We start from the raw sequence: 21,829 nt of genomic DNA, 5'->3' as shown, positions 1-21,829 counted from the left end.
AGGTGGCACTAGCAGTAAAGAACCCACCTGCCAGTGCAGGAAGGTGCAAGAGACACAGGTTCAGTCCCTGGTCGGGAAGGTCCCCTGGAGGGGAGTATGGCAACCCACTCCAGCGGTCTTGCCTGGAGAATCCCATGGACAGAGGAGCTTGGGGGCTACAGACCACAGGGTCGCACAGTCAGACACGACTGAAGTGACTTAGCACGTATGCACACAGATTCAAATCCAACCATAGCAACAATCATATTAAACATAATCTGAGTGGTCCAAACACACTTAATTAAAAGGCAGATAACATTAGATTAGTTAAAAAGCAAGACCCCACTATAGGTTGCCTATCAGAAACACATTCAGGATATAAACAAATAGGCAAAAACTAAATGGGTGGCAAAAAGTATACCACACTAACACTAATAAGTAAAAACTAGAGTGGTTACATTATCATCAGACAAGTTAGATTTCAGAGCAAAGGATGTTACCAGAGATAGACTACCATTTCATAATGATAAAGGGGTCAATTTATGAACAAGACATAAAAATCCTAATTTTTACATCCTAATTATCTTATTATATTTATGGTCTTAATAACAGAGCTTCAAAATATATGAAGCAAAAACCAATAATTTGAAGGTTACTAGTTTTTTGCCAGGGGCTGGCACACGAGATCCCACCCATGACAAGGTCATGAGGGAGAAAACCTGACAAGCAAGGCGGATCAGGTTTTCAGGGATTCAGAAAAGCTGCCCCCGGCACTCATCTTAAAGATGATATCTGTCTTTCTGATGCTTGCTTTAATAGACTACTCCCTAATTTCTGTGACACAGGCAGAAGGCCTTCCCCAATCTCTTTCCAAATAAGAATTAACTTAGAACTTAATCATATGTCTCCCAGGTGGTGGTACCTTATGAGATTATCCAGGATGAAAGGAGTGTTTCAATTTAAACTCCTTTGCTGGCATTCTAGTTTGTTTAGCAAATGCATTTATGCCCTTGGTACTAATATGCATGACTGCTCATAATACCCTAATCATAAAATAGCATAAAGAACCTGATCATATAAAGGCCCTAATAGACATAGAGCCCTTTGAGGGATGAGGAAGCCCTATTAGAAAACCCAAGAAAAATTATTCTAAAAGTGGCTGTTGGGTTAACATTTGCTTGCTGTGGTTTTGCTCTTAATGTGCTAAGGTTGTGTTATGGAAACCATTGTTAATATAGTTAAAGATCTAGAAAAATAAGAGCTTAGCCCTAGTGTGGTAACAATGAGATGGTTGTTAATTGTCAGCCAGGAGTGCTAGGCAGAGGCTGCCTCACTGAAGCCACAGAGTCTGTGTGGGGTAAACCTCTTAGATAAATTCAACTGACAACTTCTGCAGAAGAACTAACTTTTGTGTTAACAAGGTTATACTTCTACTATGTTGTGACATGCTGTACTGTTGCCCTATGAGACTGTGACTTTTCTGTTAAGATCACCACAGAAACAGAAAATAGGTTTACATTCACCTGACTTGCATAAAATGTCAATAGGCCCCAAGGCCAGAAGATAATGTACAAGACCCTCATAAACAAAGAAGTATGCAGAAAACACCCTGGTTTCGTGAAGGACAAGCTGATGTAATGTTAAACTATCTTCCCCTCAGAAATGTACTAACTTAGGGTATAAAAGCTACAGTAAAAAATAAAGCATTGCCAGACCCTGCTGCACACCCCCAGTCTGGTCTCTCTCTTTCTTTCTCTCTCTCTCTCTCTCTCACTGACGCCGTTCATCCTGAGGGTACCCCTGGATCCTGCTGGGGCTGGACCCCGGCAGGTTTTTTTAATTTTCTTAGTACAAAGACATGATTTTTGTGTTTGTTAGTCTCTTTATGACCCCATGGACTGTAGCCTGCCAGGCTCCTCTATCCACGGAATTCTCCAGGCAAGAATACTATAATGAGTAGTGCTTTCTTTCTCCAGGGGATCTTCCTGATCCAGGGATCAAACTTGGGTCTCCTACATTGTAGGCAGATTCTTTACCATCTGAGCCACCAGGGAAGCCCAGTACAAAGACATTCCTATAATTTATTATTTTATATAAACTTTAAACTCATCTCAAGCTATAATAATATTTCTCTTGAACAAAGACATTACCTATAGAGAATGACTAAAATTTGATGTGCTGACACAAATTACTTCCAAATTTTCCCACAGAAAACAGCAGACCCATATGGCTTTAATGGTGAATTCTTCAAAATATTTAAGGAAAAAATAATACTGAATTTACAAATACTCAAAGAATAGAAAAAGAGAGAAGACTTCTGATCTCAGTTTTTTAAGATCAGTAAAACATTCATACCAAACCTAAAAAAGACATTACAAAAAAGAAAATTTACAGGTCAGTTTCTCTTTTGAATGTAGATGTAAAAATCCTGACAAAATATCAGTAAACAGGATTCCAGGGATATTAAAAAAAAAAAAAAATGTGACGCATCACAGCCAAGAGGGGTTTATTCCAGGAATAAAAGGACAGTTTAACATTTTAAAATTCCATCAGTGTAATTCACAACATTAACAGAATTTTTTAAAATAGGGAGAAAGTGTAGTCATGTCAGTAGATAGAGAAAGCACATTTGATAAAACTAAACATGCATTCACAATTTCAGAAGGAAGAATCCTCAACAAAGTAGAAATGGAAGGAAATAGGGTTTTTGAAAAATTATCTAGTAATAAAACCCTATAGGTAAGGACTTACCTGGTGGTCCAGTGGATAAGACTCTGTTCATAGTGCAGGGGGCCCAGGTTCAATCCCTGGTCAGAGAACTAGATGCCGCATGCACCAATGAAGATCATGTGTGCTGTGACTAAGACCCAGTGCAGCCAGATAAATTTAAAAGAAATTTATTTTTTTTAACATCATTTTCAGTGGTGCAACAGTCAAAGCTTTCTCCCCAACAAGATGAGCACCACAGCTTTTATCATCATTGTGCTGGAGGCCCTACATGGTGCTAAAAGACTAGAAATAAATAAAAAATACTCTATTGGCAAAAAAGTACAATGATTTTCGCTCACATTTTACATGACTGTAAAAAAAATCTGAAAACATATCAACTATTAAAATCAATAGTAAGTTTACCAACAGGCTTTTTAGATATAAGCTTAAGGAATAGAAGTGAAAGTGAAAGCCACTCAGTAGTGTCCAATTCTTTGCGACCCCATGGGCTGTACAGTCCATGGAATTCTCCAGGTCAGAATGTTGGAGTGGGTAGCTAGTCCGTTCTCCTGGGGATCTTCCCAACCCAGGGATTGAGTCCAGGTCTCCCGCATTGCAGGCAGGTTCTTTACCAGTTGAGCCATAAGTGAAGCCCAACGTATAAAAAACAACTGTATTTCTATGTACTACCAAGAAATGATCAGAAAATGAAATGTTTAAAAATACCACTTATATTAGAATGAAAAAATCAAACATCTAGGAACAAGTTTAAGAAAAGTTTCATAAAGCTAATGTTGAAAACTGCAAAATATTGCAAGTTTGTACTATAGGAAGAAATTTAAAATGACCTAAATAAGTGGAAAGCAAAATCATGTTTATGAATCAAAAGACTGAATATTGATGTCAGTTTTCCCCAACTTGATGTATAGATTTGACATAAATGCAGTCAAAAGCCCAGCATGAGTATTTGGTGGCTCCTGACAGGCTAAATCTTAAAGTTATCTGAAAATACAAAGAATCTAAAATAAAATACCAAGACTATCTTAAAGATAAATAAAATCACAGAATTTATGCTATCAGAGTTCAAGATTTATTATAAAGCTGCAGTAATTAAGACCCAGCAGGCTTCTTGGGGAGAGAAGTGGTAAAGAACCCAGCTGCCAAGGAGGAGATGTGAGTTCAATCTCTGGGCCAGTGAGATCCACTGGAGGAGGAAATGGCAACCCACTCCAGTATTCATGTCTGGAAAATTCCATGGACGGAGGAGCCTGGTGGGCTACAGTCCATGGGGTCACAAAGAGTCGGACATGACTTAGCAACTAAATAACAACAAAAACAATTAAGACAGTGGGGCATCAGTTCAAGGATAGACCAATATAACAAAGCAGAGATTAGAAATACCCTATATTTATAGTCACTTGGTTTACGACAAAAGTGTCATTGCAATTCAGCAGAGAACTGATAGTTTTCCTCATTAAAAGGCACTTTAACAACTTCATATTCATATGGGAAAAGCAATAAACCCTACCTCACATCAAGCTCCAAAATTAATTCAAGGTGGATCATAGATCTAAACATGAAAGCTAGAAAATAAAGCTCTAGAAGAAAACATAGGAGAGTAACTTCACAGGTTTCAAGTAGGCAAAGATTTCTTACACATAAGAGAAAAGGCACTGACTTTAAAAGACAAAATTCTTGAATGTGACTTCATTAAAACTGAGAACTTCTATCCTCAGAACACATTAGCAGGAAACTGGATAGGCAAATTACAAACTGGGAGAGTATATTTGTAATACATATATCTGACATATCTGATAAAAGATTATATCCATATTATATAAAGAACTTCATAGATCAATAAGAAAGCTTTTAAAATTGACAAAATACTAGAACATGGACTTCTTACAAAAAGAAGTGAAACAGACATACCTTATGATGCATCAATTTCACTCCTAAGTATATCTTCCCCTAAATAACATATCAAGTACATATGTCTATAAAAACTTGTATAAGAATATTTTCACCAGCTTTACTCCTAATAGCCAAACACTAGCAACAACCTAAACACCCTTTAATGGGTGAATAAATAAACAGTGGTGTGTTCATATAAAGGACTATGACAACCATAAAAATAAAAAACTACTGACATGCAGAACACAGGTAAATCTTCAAAATATTATGATGAGCAAAAAAAAGAAAAATTCAAGAGTACCAACTATAGATTACGTGTATCTGAACCCGAAAAATCAGCAAACTAGTTTATGTGATAGAATTCAGAAAACCTACTTCTGGGACTCGCTTGGTGGTCCAGTGGCTAAGACTCCATGCTTTCAACACAGGGCAACCAGGTTCTATCTCTGATCAGGAAGCTAGATCTCCCATGCCACAACAAAGATCAAAGACCCCATGTGCCACAGCAAAGACCCAGTGCAGCCAAATAAACAATAAATAATTTAAAAAGAAAAAAGAAAACCTACCTCTGAGAAATAGGGTATCAACCTGAAGGCAGCACAGAAAGTTTCCTCGGGGGCTGAAAATGTTCTGTATCTTGATCTGGGTGGTGATTACCCAGTATACAGACCTGTGAAAACACATACATGCTTAATATTTATTTTACTATATGTACATTAAACTCTATTGTAAAAAGAGTACGGACCAGCAAGGCACATATTATTTAGCACATGGCATGCACAACCTTTGCACAGCATATTCTTTGGTATCAGGTTTAAAAATTAAATCTTCTTAATTCTGCCTAGGAACACAATAAAAGTTAGGAGTTTGGGACCGCGAGTCAATCCTTAAACATAAAAAATTTGTTGAGCTTCTTATTATTTGCTACATTTAAACAGAGACCTGAAAGATGTAAATATCCCCAGCTATGAGAATATTTACTGGAACACTAAGCCTGGGCCTTTAATTTTCTGTTCTGGAAAACCTGGGCATGCTACTCAATTTCTATGAGTCTTAGCTTCATCGTCAGTAAAATGGGATCATAATCATTCTAAGCTGTATTAAGAATTTAATGAGATAACATAAAGAGTTATTATCATAAGCACACAATAAATTATAATTGCTTAAATCATGGAATGGCCTTCCTGGGTGGCACAGTGGTAAAGAATCTGCCTGCCAATGCAGGAGATGCAAGAGAGGCAGGTCTGATCCCTAGTCTGGAAGATCCCCTGGAGGAGGAAATGGCAACCCACTTAGGTATTCTTGTCTGGAGAATCCCATGCACAGAGGAGCTTGGGAGGCTGCAGTCCGGGGGTTTGCAAAGAGTCAGACAGGACTGAGTGACTGAGCATGATGTACAAAACAGTTAATAAGTTAGAAACAGAATGAATGCATCAGTAATATAGCAGGGGCTTTTTCTTAGTCTTCTATATATATAGTGTAGATGTTGCATAAACATTTGGGATCTGGCGTATTTTAATGTAACACCTGTTTTGCAACATGTCTGTTCCAACACAGCTCTAGCACAGAAAATGAGAGGATGAGAAAAGTTGGGAAGCTGAAGAACAATTATGGCTAAGGAAAGCAGGGGATAGAAGTAGAATAGTTATTTCAAACAGACAGCTCACTTTTCCAAGTTCAGATCACAAGATACAGAATTGAGATGAGTCAGACTCAGCTGGTAAAGAATTCGAATGCAATGAGGGAGACCTGGGTTTGATCCTGGAGAATGGAAAGACTACCCACTCCAGTATTCTGGCCTGGAGAATTCCATGGACTGTATAGTCCATGGGGTCTCTAAGAGTTGGACACGACTGAGTGACTTTCACTTTGAGCTTCCCTCGTAGCTTAGTCGGTAAAGAATCTGCCTGCAACTCAGGAGACCCATGTTTGATTCCTGGGTCAGTAAGGCCCCCTGGAGAAGGAAATGGCAACCCACTCCAGTACTCTTGCCTGGAGAATTCTAAGGACAGAGGAGCCTGGTAGGCTACAGTCCATGGGGTCTCAAGAGTCAGATACGACTTAGTGCCTAAACCACCAGACAACAAACTAAACAATTAAATAGCCATCCATAGTTGAATCTAAATGTATGTGTACATATTTCATACCTCTAGGCTTTCTCAAGCCTGCCTACCTCTTTGGTGGTTCTCACTTATGTTAGAGAGACATCCCTCTAAATGTCTATCTTGTCCTGGTGCCCCAGTCTTAGCTATTAATCGGAAAACTTGCATCCCTGTCTGCATAGGTAGGTTCAGGATCCCTCATTTGGGCTTATGTTTCTCATTTCCAATAGCAGCTCAATATTTTTTGAATGAGTGAGTGAAGTGAAAGTCGTGTCTGACTCTTTGCGACCTTGTGGACTATACAGTCCATGGAATTCTCCAGGCCAGAATACTGGAGTGGGTAGCCTTTCCCTTCTTCAGGGGATCTTCCCAACCCAGGGATGGAACCCAGGTCTCCCACATTGCAGGCATTTTTACCAACTGAGCCACCAGGGAAGCCCAAGAATACTGGAGTGGGTAGCCTATCCCTTCTCCAGCAGATCTTCCCAACCCCGGAATCGAACTGGGGTCTCTTGCATTGCAGGTGGATTAATTTCTTGTATTGCAAGGCAGATTTCTTTAATGATTGCTACACAAAAGCATTTTGCAAACAGCCAGCGTTTGGTAACTTCCCCAGGATCCATGTTTCACTCTTTATATGTAAAGTGCCATCTGGTGGTAAAAGAGGGTGACAATATTTCTAAGTCACCAAGACATACTTTCCATGCTCCGAGCTTTCAGAGAGCTTTAACATCATGTTAGACAAAAAGTCACCATTACTCGTATACAGACGTAACTGCTGTCAAAAGTTAATTTTCCTTGAGTGAATGTTTCCTGCTGATTTTACCTTTCCCCATTTCCTCCCATCCTTACTCCTCATCCCTTTCTCCTGCATTTCAACTGGTTCCTTGAAACATAGTTTCGGTTGGCATTTGTTTTTGTTTTGACTGCCTCAAGAGCATCAGATTTCCTTTTGGAATTCATCCATCAAGACTGTGGGTAATCTTGATGCGACAGTAATTCCTGGTGAGCACATTCCATTACTGAAACAGATGCTTGACTCAGCAGACCAGGCATGTGACCCAAGCTCAGTTATCAGATGCTCTTTCTTAGACAGTTGAGCCAATGACAGAGAGGCAACAGAAAGGTCTGTAACATACACACTGCAGCAAGGGCATGCTCTCCTCATTCTTTTGCTTTACAAAGATTGCCAGGGTTCCTGATTCCTAGCCCCTCTGCAGTCCCCATGATTCCTGCCCATTTCCAGTGTGATCCTCCCAGTTCCCATTACTCTGTGAGCTTCCTAATAGTCTTCCAGTAACTGCCTTCTCTTTGTTAGTTCAAGTTAGTATCTGTGGTCTTGTCTGCTTGTTGTTGCGGTTTAGTGGCTAAGTCGTGTCCAATTCTATAGCAACCCCATGGACTGTAGCCCACCAGGCTCCTCTATCCATGGGATTTCTCAGGCAAGAATCCTGGAGTGGGTTACCATGCCCTCCTCCAGGGGATCTTCCTGACCGAAGGATTGAACTCGTCTCCTACACTGGCAGACAGATTCTTTACCATTGAGTCACGTGGGAAGCCCCCTCTCTGCTTACAAGTTTGTAAAACAGCTAAATATCAGACTGGAGTGTGTAGTAAAACAGGCTATCCATCCTCTCATCCCATTTTCAGAGAAGAAACATGAGGATTAAAGAGAAACACTTAAATCCTAGCTTTAACTAGTCAGAGGGGCTTAAACTGAGCCATGTGCAGGTAATGTGACAGTCCTTTGAAATGAAAACCAGAAAAAGAAAGGGGCAAATGTCAATAGGAAGATTAGAGGCTTCTAATGCAGATTAGACCAGATAGTCCTGAAATGAAAATTAATTCTTGTAATGGCACACTAATGCAAGGTATTTTAGGAGAAAATGAGCTGCAGCTGTGAGGTACTCAGTGGCCTCCCCCCATAATCCCCCTCTTAACAGAACCACTCTCCCGGCAAAGATGAATGGAGGGAAAAAACACGTGTACACATTCAGTGAGTGTATTATGCAAGAGAATTTATGATACGCAAAAGCAACTAGGGGCTAAAATATCTTTATTCTGTGGACTGAAGAGTGGCTTGCCAGAAAGAACAAAAAACATGATGAGTGTCTCCTGAGTTATTTTGTCACCTGACGACTTATGCAATGAGGTCCTTCTCTGGTCTTACGCAGGGCAGGAAGCAGTTAGCTAGACCAAAAGCTGGGTGCCTGCTCCCTGCCTATGGACTCCGTGTAATTTTGGAAGACACATTTGACCTGCTAGTAAAGAGCAGTTTAACATTCTATAGTGGTCTAGTGCGTACTCAAAGAACCTGTTAGGAAAAGGGAAATAGAGCGCTGCTCCACAGCTGCTCAGAGTTTGTCAGGTCTTTCTTTCCTAGATCATGCCTTTGGTGTATATAAAACGTCATCACCATACCTAAGGCCATCAAGATTTTCTCTTCTAGAAGTTTTATAGAAGTTTTATAGTTCTGTATTTTGTATTTAGGTCTATGCTCCATCTTAAGTTTGTCTTGTGAAGTGTGTAAGGTCTGTGTCTAAACTGATTGACTGAAACTGATTTTTGCATGTGGATGTCCATTTGTTCCAAAACCATTTCTCTCTTTTTTTTTTATTTATTTTTATTAGTTGGAGGCTAATATTACAATATTGTAGTGGTTTTTGTCATACATTGACATGAATCAGCCATGGATTTACATGTGTTCCCCATCCCGATCCCCCCTCCCTCCTCCCTCTCCACCCGATTCCCCTGGGTCTTCCCAGTGAACCAGGCCCTAGCACTTGTCTCATGCATCCAGCCTGGGCTGGTGATCTGTTTCACCCTAGATAATATACCTGATAAAGACCAATACAGCATACTAACGCATATATATGGAATTTAGAAAGATGGTAACGATAACCCTATATGCAAAACAGAAAAAGAGACACAGATGTACAGAACAGAATTTTGGAATCTGTGGGAGAAGGCGAGGGTGGGATGTTTCGAGGGAACAGCATCGAACCAGAACCATTTCTTGAATAAATTATCTTTGCTCCACTGCATTGCCTTTTCTCCTTGTCAAAGATCAGCTGAGTATATTTATGTGGCCCCTATTCTGTTTCACTGATTTGTCTATTCTTTTGCCAATACCACACTGTCTTTTTGACTGTAGCTTTACAGTAAGTCTTGAAGTTTGGCATCGTCACTCCTCCAATTTTATTCTTTCCTTTCGGTACTAAATTGGCTTTTCTGGGTCTTTTGCCTCTCCATGTGAACTTCAGAATCAGTTTGTTGATATCCACAAAATAACTTGCTGGGGTGTTAATGGGATTGCACTAAATACATAGATCAAGTCAGGAAGAGCTGTCATGCTGAGAATAGAGCCTTTCTGCCCATGAGCACAGAGTTATCACTCCAGTTACTTAGCTCTAATTTCTTCCCTCAGAGTTTTGTAGTTTTTCTTACATAGGTATTGTATGTATTCTGCTGGATTTATATCTAGGTATTTCATTTTGGGGGTGCTAATGTAAATGGTAATATATTCCTAATTTCAAATTTCACAACCTCATTGCTCATATGCAGGAAAGGGACTAGTTTTATTTACTATGTAAACTGAAACCGTGATATCATCACTTAGTACTTCTAGGACTCTGTCAGTTCTTTCAGATCTTCTATGTAGACAAACATGTCATCTGCAGAGACAGTTTTATTTCTTCTTTCCCAATGAGTTTGTCTCTCACTTCCTTTTCCTGTCTTGTTGCATCAACCAGGACTTCCAGTATGATACTGAAAAGGAGTGGAAAGAGGGGACATCCTTGGACTGTTTCTGATCTTTGCAAGAAAGCTTCTAACTTCTTACCCATAAGTATGATGTTAGCTGTATGTTTTTTTGTGGATGTTCTTTATCGAGTTAAGGATATTGCCCTCTATTCCTTGCTTGCTGAGTTTTTTTTTTTTTTCATTTATTTTTTAATTAGTTGGAGGCTAATTACTTTACATTGCTGAGAGTTTTTAATCATGAATGGGTATTGGACTTTGTCCAGTGTTTTAGTACATCTATCAATATCATTGGATTTTTCTTCTCTAGCCTATAGACATGATAGATTATATTAACTGATTTTCACATGTTGAAACAGCCTTGCATAAAGCTTGGTCATGGCGCACAGTTCATTTTATACATTGTTGGGTTTGATTTTCTAATATTTTGTTGATTTCTGCTTCTGTGTTCACAAGAGATCTGTAGTTTTCTTTTTCTTGTAATGTCTTTGTCTAGTTTTAGAATGGGTTAGGAAGTATTTCTTCTGCTTCTATCTTCTGGAAGAGACTATAGATAATTGGTGTAATTTCTTCCTTAAATGTTTGGTAGAATTCACCAAGTGAACTCATCTAGTTCCTGGTGTTTTCAGTTTTGGATGGCTTTTAATTACTGATTCAATTTCTTTAGTAGATGTAGACCTATTCAGACTGTATATACCTCCTTTTATTTCTCCCTAGTGGTCCCCAGGCTTTGAAGGACTTTTGTCTATAACTATCTTTTCCATTTTTCTCAAATCTCACTAAAAAGTACGCAAGTACATAGACCACAAGAAAATAATAATTAAGAAAATAAAATTCCAAAAAGAAACACATGTTGATGCAGTCCTATTATTATGCATTTTTCCTTTAAAAACGCAATACATACCTAGTATTCAAATAGTTATTGCTCATTTCATCATTCATAGGAAGTCCTAAAGATGTATAACAATTTGATTGCTCTTTGATAGATTTTCAATAATTTAATTTGTAATACATAGTTACTATGTATTATAGTACATAGTACTAGCATACATAGTAACATAGTTACTAACATAGGATATACCAGGTACTAGTCTGTTCTGTGTAAATCAACTCATTTGTACCTTACCACGAGACTCTAATGGGGAAACAGTGGAAACAGTGTCAGACTTTATTTTTGGGGGCTCCAAAATCACTGCAGATGGTGACTGCAGCCATGAAATTAGAAGACACTTACTCCTTGGAAGGAAGGTTATGACCAACCTAGACAGCATATTAAAAAGCAGAGACATTACTTTACCAACAAAAGTCCGTCTGGTCAAGGCTATGGTTTTTCCAGTGGTCGTGTATGGATGTGAGAGTTGGACTGTGAAGAAAGCTGAGCGCCGAAGAATTGATGCTTTTGAACTGTGGTGTTGGAGAAGACTCTTGAGAGTCCCTTGGACTGCAAGGAGATCCAACCAGTCCATCCTGAAGCAGATCAGTCCTGGGTGTTCATTGGAAGGACTGATGCTGAAGCTGAAACTCCAGTACTTTGGCCACCTCATGGGAAGAGTTGACTCCTTGGAAAAGACCCTGATGCTGGGAGGGATTGGGGGCAGGAGGAGAAGGGGATGACAGAGGATGAGATGACTGGATGGCATCACCGACTTGATGGACATGTGTTTGGGTAAACTCCAGGAGTTTGTGATGGACAGGGAGGCCTGGCATGCTGCGATTCATGGGGTCGCAGAGAGTCGGACACGACTGAGCGACTGAACTGAACTGAACGAGACTCTAAGGCAGATACTACTGTCACTCTGCTTCACCGATTAAGGAAACTAAGAGAGGTTAAGTAACTTGATAATATCAGGTAGTGCCGGACTCTTCGCAACCCCATGGACTGTATCCATCTGGCTACAGTTTTGAACCCCAGCCATCTGGCTCTAGAGGCCATTACCTTGACCTTTACAAAATAAACTTGTACAGTACAGTTTTATTGCCATATATGTACCTTTGCAAAAAGAAAAACCTTTGTGGGGGAAAAAAAAAGCTACTTGCTAGTGCTATTAAGATCTAAGGTAACTGCAGTTCCTGGTTAGAAAATATTAGTTTTTTGATCAGTTAAATACAGAAAAGTTGAATTTTGTGATGGCTCAGATCTCTGATATGTATTTGGTCCATAATAGGTCCTAAATGGGGGGGGGGGGGGGGGGAGGAACAGCAGGCCATGAAACTGTCTCAATAAATGCTTAAATCAGAACATGTTTTAATAATTTTTATTCCATATTTAGACGTATTAAGCACTATGAATTTTAAGGGGAGATTATGCTCTGTTTCTTAAAATATTTGACCTCAGAAACTTTTTTTTCACAGTATCTAGCAGATTAGTAGTTTATGAAATGCATTTTAAATAATATTGATTATATTATACAATATTGAAGAAATTTATGTTCATATTACATGTGATATTTACACATCATATTCAATAAATAGGGTATAAGTTAAAGTCTTGGAAAATATTATTCCCTGCTGAAAAAGAAAACCAAAACACCTCTCATTCCTCAATTTCTTCCTTTGCAGATCCTTCTGAAACCCTCAAGTTGGAAGACACTGGGAATATAAGACCATTTTAACAAAGGAAGCACTTACTTCTCCACAAAGCATACTGCCCTCACACCTTGTTCAGTCTTAAAAAAAAAAAACTGAGCATCTACTATTTACCAACAATTAAAAAAGAGTGAAAGTGAAAAAGTGAAGTAGCTCAGTCATGTCCGACTCTTTCCACCCCCTTGGACCTTAGCCTACCAGGCTCCTCCATCCACAGGATTCTCCAGGCAAGAATACTGGAGTGGGGTGCCATTTCCTTCTCCAGGGGATCTTCCCGACCCAGGGATCAAACCCAGGTCTCCCGCATTGTAGACAGACGCTTTACCATCTGAGCCACCAGGGGAAGTCACAGTTCCTGAGCTCAAAAAGATAAAAATAACAAGTAAATAGCCAATAATAAAGTCGTGTGATTAGGTGTCACAAAATGCTATAAGAAGGGGAGTCAGGGAAAGCCTCTCAGGGGAAGTGAAACCTAAGTTGAAACTTAAGGAAGGATTACCGAAGCAAAGGGAACTGAAGGAGAACCCACCAAGTGGAGCAGGAAAACATGTGCCAAGGCCTTCCCGCTATACACACACGGTGGGACGTGTGCAAGAACAAGTGGGGGTCGGGTGAGTGTTAAAGAGGGAAAGCTGAAGAGGCTAAGGAGGATCAGTCATAATTCCCTACTTCATTCTGAAATCCACGAGAAATTATTGAAGGATGTGAAGCTAGGTATTGAGATGACCAGATTTACACATCATAAAGATCACTCTGGCAGCAGAGCAGCAAACCAGATTAGAGAAAGGAAGGAATAAAAGTAGCAAAGAGTTTCTTGAAGAGACTCAAGGACAGCCTACACCTTTCCTGTTCAAAATACGGTTAAGGGAGCAGCAGGACCAACGGCAGTTTCACCTGGAAACTTGAAGTGCAGTCCTGCCCCGGACCTGCTGAATCAGAATCGACAGTCATGAGCTCCCCAGGTGACCTGCTGGTCAAGTAGAGTTTGAGAAACACTAACCCAAACTGCCTAGTAGATGCAGAGTTAGGCAAGAGGACAAATTTAAGGACTATTTGGAGGCAGAAGTGACTGTACTCACTTAGCACAATCACTGACTAGATAAGGTGGGAAGGAAGGAGAAATCAATGGTGGAATTTAAACTCTGGGCAACTAGCTTGATAGGAATTAATACTACTTCCTAAGATAAGAGGCACAGGGGACAAAGAGGCAGAGGAGAGACGAGCTCTGTTTTATTTATGAGTTTGATTTTGACGTCCTTATAGGACATGAGGCTTTTCAGGAAACAGCTGGAAATAACACTCCGGAATTTAGAAAAGAGATCTAGACTCATCAAGATGTGTTGAAATAGATTAGATCACTCTAGACTGCACTTTCCAACATGATAGCCCATAGCTCACTGAGCACATGAAATGAGATTAGTGTGGTTGAGGAATTGAAGTTTTCAATTTTAGTTAGTTTTAATTAATTTAAATTTAAAAGTCAAAGCAGTGTAAAATGTTTTTGCAATAAACACAACTTTATTGTTTTGGCAGTACTATATTTCACCTTAGCCTTTCAAAATTTGGCATCCAAACTGAGATAAGCTATAAATACAAAATACACACCAGATTTTGAAAAGTTCATTTTAAAAAGCTGAAATGTCATTAATTTTAAAATTGATTACATATTGATATTCTGCATATATTAGATTAAAAATATATGATTAAAATTAACTTATTTTTTAATGTGGCTACTAGAAAGTTTTAAATTATGGTTTACATTATATTGGAAAGCACTCCTGTAGAAGTATATAGTGTGAAACATGGAGAGATTAGGATAGAATTCCATGGGTCTTCATGGGATGTTATAAGTAGACAGGTAAGACAAAGCTCAATCATTTTAAGAAGGATATGATTAAATAGGCAATGCTAAGTAAGGTTAAGATTGACGTGTCCAAAGAGGCCAATAATGATTTTGTGGATTAGTTTGAGTGTGCAAACTGAAGTCAGATTGAAAGAGGTCGAGCTTTTAAGAAAGTAAAGCTAGCAACTCCATTGAGAAATCTGTCTGTGAAAGAAGGGTGAAGCAAGAGAGGGAACAAATATGTCACAGAGGGCTTTTGGTTTGATATAAGAGGCTTAAATCTGTTTAAATGTGGTTGGAAAGGAGAGAAGAGAGGGAGAAGATATACGAGAGAAGGGGGATACTGAAAGAGATCCCTGAGAAGTTAAATTGGGATGGCCTTTCGGACAAGGATGATCCTTGGGTATGTGGAAAGCATACCTCACTCACCCACAGTGACAGAAGAATGGAGAAGAGGAAGGTACAGATGCTGGGCTGCAGGAAGTGGAAGCATTCCCATCTGATGGTGTCTACTTTCTCAGAAAGTGACTAACTGCCAGTGGATGAGAGGGATGTAAGGGAAAGGAATTTTATTTTTTTAAAAAATAAAGGAGGGCATTTTAAAAACTTCTGTGGGAGATCTGATCTCCTTTTAGGGATGTAGAAAGCTGGATAAACAGATGCTACGAAACTTACAATTAACAAACAGCAAGTTCACAGCCTTCTTGAATCCATCCAAGTATTGATATTGTAGAGCAACTATCCCAAAACACAGATGTGGCTTACCACATCTTACCTATCACAGATTCAAGAAGCTCAGAAACACAGGCAAGCTTAAAAAACAAAACCACTAGGCAAATCATTTGCAAACTGCTGAAAACAAAAGACAAAGGGAAAATCTTAAAAGGCACTCCAAGAAGGAAGAAAACAGTGAGTGGCAAGTGAGATGGGAGAGTTTATCAAAAAACATAAGGTTGCTAAACAGCACTAACAACCAAGGTGAAGTCAAAGACGGTGGTTACAAAATTTTTCTTTTAAAAGAAATCATCAGTGGCCTTTTCTGGAAAAAAAAAAAAGTACAAGTGGTTGGACTTTAGAACTCAGGACAAGGAATGGGATAAGGGGACTGAGTATCAGTCCTGAATACATGCTAAATAATTAGTGGAAGTAAAAAATGCCTGAGAACATCTAACTCTATAGGCTACAACAGTGCAAAACACTATCACACTATAATTTCAAGAAACAATGTCTTTAGTGTAATTTCTTTTACACGGATTCCTTCTAATGCTGAGTGGAAAAGGATGCAATACACTGTACAATCATGAAAGATAACAACTTTTTGAAGTTTTCCCAAAAACTAATTAAAAAGATTAGGCTGGTTTCATCATATAAGTACTTGAAGGATCTTTTAAATCAAACAAAAATTGGCAAGCAGCAGTCACTACAATTCTGGCAGCATACTTGTACAAGCCTATTTTAAACACAGTCACTGCTGAATAGTAGTCCTTCTGTCAGTTTCCATGAATGTGGGCTAGAAAGCAAGTAAAGAAGATGAATAAAGTGCATAAGCCCTAAAAATTTCACATGCTCAGTCTAAATTTAACACATGACCACTCTCATAATGATCAAAGGAAAAACTCATCTTGAAATTGATATGAGCTAGCTGCAATAACAAAAACTTTTTTAATAAAAATAGAACCTGTTAAGGGAAAAGTGTACTTGTTAAACCAAAAGAAACTAAAAAAACCCTTCTGTCAGCTCTATGCAATCTCTAGTAAATCATACATGGCTTACAAAAACATTTTAATACATAAAATGAAAGGAGATATCCTTAAATGTCACAAACAACTGCTCATAACTCCATGACCTGATGTATTATTAAGAGCTAACTAAAAAATTAAACTAATACTCAACAAAAAAAGAAACCCAAAATAGAGAAACTAAAGACCACCACTCTCTTAGGCAATAAATGTAGTAGTTTATTAAGATTTTCTTTTTAAACTGTGGATATTTTCTTATAGTACTGAGAATTGAAACAGAAACTCCAACTTGCCCGTGACTTGCAGAGATAAACTCTACATCGAACCTTAACATACAAAACAAACCATCTTAAATTAATGCAGCCCCTTATATTCTAAGCGTGTGGTTAGACCAAACAAACTGGTCTAACATTAACCACACTCAGGTTTATGTGTTTTAAAGACCACTGACTTCCAACAACGTATCCCTGCCTAGATGATCCAAGATGAACTCTGGCTCCCAAAACCTCTCCCATTGGAGAAGTCCCCTGTTGCCTCAGTTTACATTCTCCCTTGCTGCAGCAGAACTTTGAATAAGGGTGTGCTCCTAGTGGTCTTTGTATTGCAGAGCTTAACAAGTTTAGATCCCACTGGGATCCTTGCTACTCCGGCCTAGACCCTCAACTGGATGGGAATGTGCAATTCTGAAACCCCTTTCGTTTCCCCCTAAGAGTCACCCTTGTGCTTTTTTTTTTTTTTTTTTTTTTTAATTCAATGGTTTCAACGAGTTCTCCAGTGATGGGTTTTTGGATTTGTCCTAGGAATAAATTCCCCTGAGACTCTTGGCCTATCTGACTAAATATATACTCTTTTTCCCTGGTGAAAAGTGAAAGACGCTCAAGTTGTGTCCGACTCTTTGCAACCGCATGGACTATGCCATCCATGGAATTCTCCAGGCCAGAATACTGGAGTAACTGTTCCCTACTCCAGGGGATCTTCCCAACCTAGGGATCAAACCCAGGTCTCTCACATCGCAGGTTGATTCTTCATCAGCTGAGCTACCGGGGAAGCCCAAGAATACTGTAATAGGTAGCCTATCCCTTCTCCAGGGGATCTTCCTGACCCAGGAGTTGAACCGGGATCACCTGCATTGCAGGCAGATTCTTTACCATCTGAGATAACCAGGGAAGCCCCTGGTGAAGGTCTGCCAAATCTCTGATTTACTGTTAGCCGTCTTGCCTGTCTACTGTCTGTAGTACTGCTACATGTCTAAAGAAGTTCACAGAACGTAGGACAGCTACACATCCATTAAACCTGTCCTCCAAGCTTCTTTCCAAGAACCGGTAAGTTCACAAGGTCTTGATAACTTGGCATCATTTGGGCAAACTTTTAATAGTTTGACCTTTTTAAGATCATAAATCAATACACTTCAGTCCTGTCTGTGTGAAAAACTGGCTTTGGGAAAGATATTCTCTTTATATTCTCCCTGTCAAGGGACTAGGAAACTGCTGAGTAATGACTAGAGACTCACATAAGCAATACTTTCCCTTTTAACCTAAACGAACTGTTTGTCCTACAGTTCATTTCAAAAGAAACAGAATTCCCAGCAGAACTCTTCCATCTTCTCAGTTTGCATACCTTTCTCCATTACTATTTCACCAAAGCCAATTTAGAATTACAAGTGGCCACTTCGGGAAACCTGCTCATTTCAGAAGTACATTAAAAACCAAAAGAGGAATTAATCAGATGACAAGGACTCTTAAAATCTACAGGAGCTCCTGTTCTGATTGGTTTATATGACACATTCACATAAATCTCAAGAAATAATTCAAGAAACTCCAAAGGGAAGGGGAGAGCCTTCTAATCCTTTATATTTTTGGCTTTTCTAAGGAAAATATTTCTGCTTCAAACATAGCATGAAAACATTTTAACTGCTATTAGTTAAGCAAATAATTACAAGAATAAAAGCAAGGCATTCAGAACTTTTAAATGTAATTTAAAGTCTTTTAAATTTGATTTATGTATGCAGGTTAATAAATTGTATTAAAGAAAAAATTCATTAAATACACCTGAACACAGATGATTTTACATAAATTAGAGTTAGTTAATAATATCACTTTTTCCCCTTATCACAATGTAAAAATATCCTAGTTTGTACAAGACTAGGGTGGTTTTTTTCCCCCCATGCCTTAAAGTTTCTAAATATCTTATACAGGTTTTATGGGTTAACACTGTTTTCCATAAATTATTTATTATTACAAAAACCTAAACTTGTGCTTAAAAAAAGGGAATGGTTATAATAAGTATCTTTTGAGAGAGATTAAATTTATGGAGTGCTTATGCTTCCATTAAGACTTCCTGCATCAGCCTAATTTTTAATTTCCAGAGTCTTAGTTATCTTTAATAAGTATAGGGATTTCCCTGGTGGTCCAGGGGCTAAGACTTCTCGCCTCCAATACAGGGGACCTGGGTTCGATCTCTGATTGGGGAACTAGATCCCACATACTGCAAGGAAGACCCAGGGCAGCCAAGCAAAGGAATATACTTTTTTTTAAAATGAGTATTAATTGATAATCTTGGATAAGTAGAAAATATAATTTTACTATACATGTGCTCTTATTTAATACCTGGAAATACTAGGTTAAAAAGGAACTTCAGATGCCCTCAGATTATTGGTATGCATGTACATTTTTGAAAGAATATTAAAAAAATTTGTGTAGGTAACGGGATGTCCATGCAGAGCAATAAACACTTTTTCTACATTAAAAAAAACTTTTTAGTGTCTGATTGTGTTAAGCCTATAAAACAGTACCTTTGCTAAAGACAAATGGGAGTATACAGATAGAAGGTTTGAGGGGTGAACTTTGGGTTTATAATGAGCTTGAAATGATTAATAAATGTCTTAAAACTATTGACAAAGTTGGTTTAATATGAGTGTATTCACAAGGCTAGGCTCATGAAACCATTACTAGATGCTGTTACACAGAGAATAAATAAAAGTGAAATTATAGTTTTTTTTGTAAGACAGCAAAGCTATCTGTGCTGAGACAGTTTTCTTCTATCATGATTAAAGAATACCCCTCTAATATTTTGATATACTCAAATCATTTTTGAAAAAAATTCCCCACTTTTGAAAATACTGAAGTTCCTAATAGTCTCAATCACATATTCTTTGATCTTTTATGCTTGTGCACCAAAATTAACAAAAGTAGGCTATGTTTCAACAAATGGTTTTGGGACAATTGGATATCCACAGGCAAAAGAATGAAGGTGGAGCCCTACCTCACATCATTCACATAAATCAACTCAAAATAAATCAAAGACCTAAATGTAAGAGCTAAAACTATACAACTCTTAAAAGAAAACACAGGAATAAATCATCACAGGATGTCTTTTTTTGGATATGACACCAAAAGAGAAAAAAAGTGGCAAAAGAAAAAAGATAAATTAGACTACACCAAAATTAGAAACTTTTGTGCTACAACTATTACTCTTATCAAGAAAATGAAGACAATTCACTGAATGGAAAAAATATTTGCATAATCATGCATCTGATAAGGGATTTGTATCCAGAATATATAATGAACTATTATAACTCAACAATAAAAAGACAAATAACCAAACTAAACAAGGAGCAAAGGATCTGAACAGATATTTTTCCAAAGAACATAAAAATATGGCCAAGAAGCACATGAAAAGATACTCTGATTAGTCATTGCATGCACACCTGTGTGCTAAGTTACTTCAATCATGTCTGACTCTTTGTGACCCTGTGGACTATAGTCCCCCAGGCTCCTCTGTCCATGGGATTCTCCAGGCAAGAATACTGGAGTGGCTTGCCATTTCTGTCTCCAGGAGATCTTCCTGACCCAGGGATCAGACCCTCATCTCTTATGTCTCCTGCATTGACAGGCAGGTTCTAGCACCACATGAGAAGTGTGTATTAGTCATTAGAAAAGAAATTATTAGTCATTAGAAAACTGCAAATCAAACAGGAGATACCACTTCACATCCATTAGAATGGTTACAATCAAAAGACACAATAACTAGTCTTGTCAAGGGCATGGAGATATTGAAATCCTCATATACTGCTCATGAGAAAGTATAATACAAGCTTTGGGAAACAGTTTAGCAATTCTTTAAAAAGTTAAACATAGTTACCATGTAACTCAGTGGGGCTTCCCTGATAACTGATAACACAGCTGCCTGCAATGCAGGAGATTCCAGCTCAATTCCTGGGTTGAGAAGATCCCCTGGAGAAGGGAATGGCTACCCACTCCAGTATTCTTGCCTGAGAATCCCATGGACAGAGGAGCCTGGTAGGCTACAGTCCATGGAGTTGCAAAGAGTTGGACATAACTGAGTGACTAATCATACATACATATATTGCTCATGGCAAAGTATAATAAAAGCTTTGGTAAACAGTTTAGCAGTTCTTCAAAAAGGTAAACATAGTTACCATAGAATTCAGTAATTCCTCTTTTAGGTAACTGAAAGCAAATATCCACATAAGAATTATACATGAATATTTACATGAGCATTACTCATAATCACCAAAAGCTGGAAATAACCAAGATGCCAACTGACATATGGACAAAATGTGGTATAATCATACAATGTAATATTATCAGCAATAAGAAAGAATAAAGCTCTGAAACATGCTATAATATAGATGAATTCTGAAAAATTATGCTAACTAAAGAAAGTGAGTCACTAAAGACCACACACTATATGATTCCATTTATATATTCAGAAAAGGCAAATCCATGGTAAAAGAAAGTAGATTCATAGTTGCTTAGAGCACTGGGGATCCTGGAGGCTGGAGATTAACCACTAATGGTCATGGAGTTTCTTCTGGGGAGATGAAAATGCTCTAAAATTAGATCATGATTATGGTTGCACAATCCTATTAATATACTAAAAAAAACACATTCAATTATACACTTTTGAGTGAATCTGATGTTATGAGAATTATATATTAATAAGGTTTTTAAGCAGGCAAATGTTGAAAGCAAGTATACACACAAAGGTTATATAGAAAATGCAAAAATGAGAGGGAGGAGCCAAGATGGCGGAGGAGTAGGACGGGGAGACCACTTTCTCTCCTACAAATTCATGGAAAGAATAACTAAACGCAGAGAAAACTTCACAGAACAACTTCTGATCGCTAGCTGAGGTCATCAGGCGCCCAGAAAAGCAGCCCATTGTCTTCGAAAGGAGGT

This window comes from Cervus elaphus, chromosome 2 (genome assembly GCF_910594005.1).
Source record: "Cervus elaphus chromosome 2, mCerEla1.1, whole genome shotgun sequence".
Lineage (NCBI taxonomy): Eukaryota > Metazoa > Chordata > Mammalia > Artiodactyla > Cervidae > Cervus > Cervus elaphus.
This window is presented reverse-complemented; position numbering follows the sequence as displayed.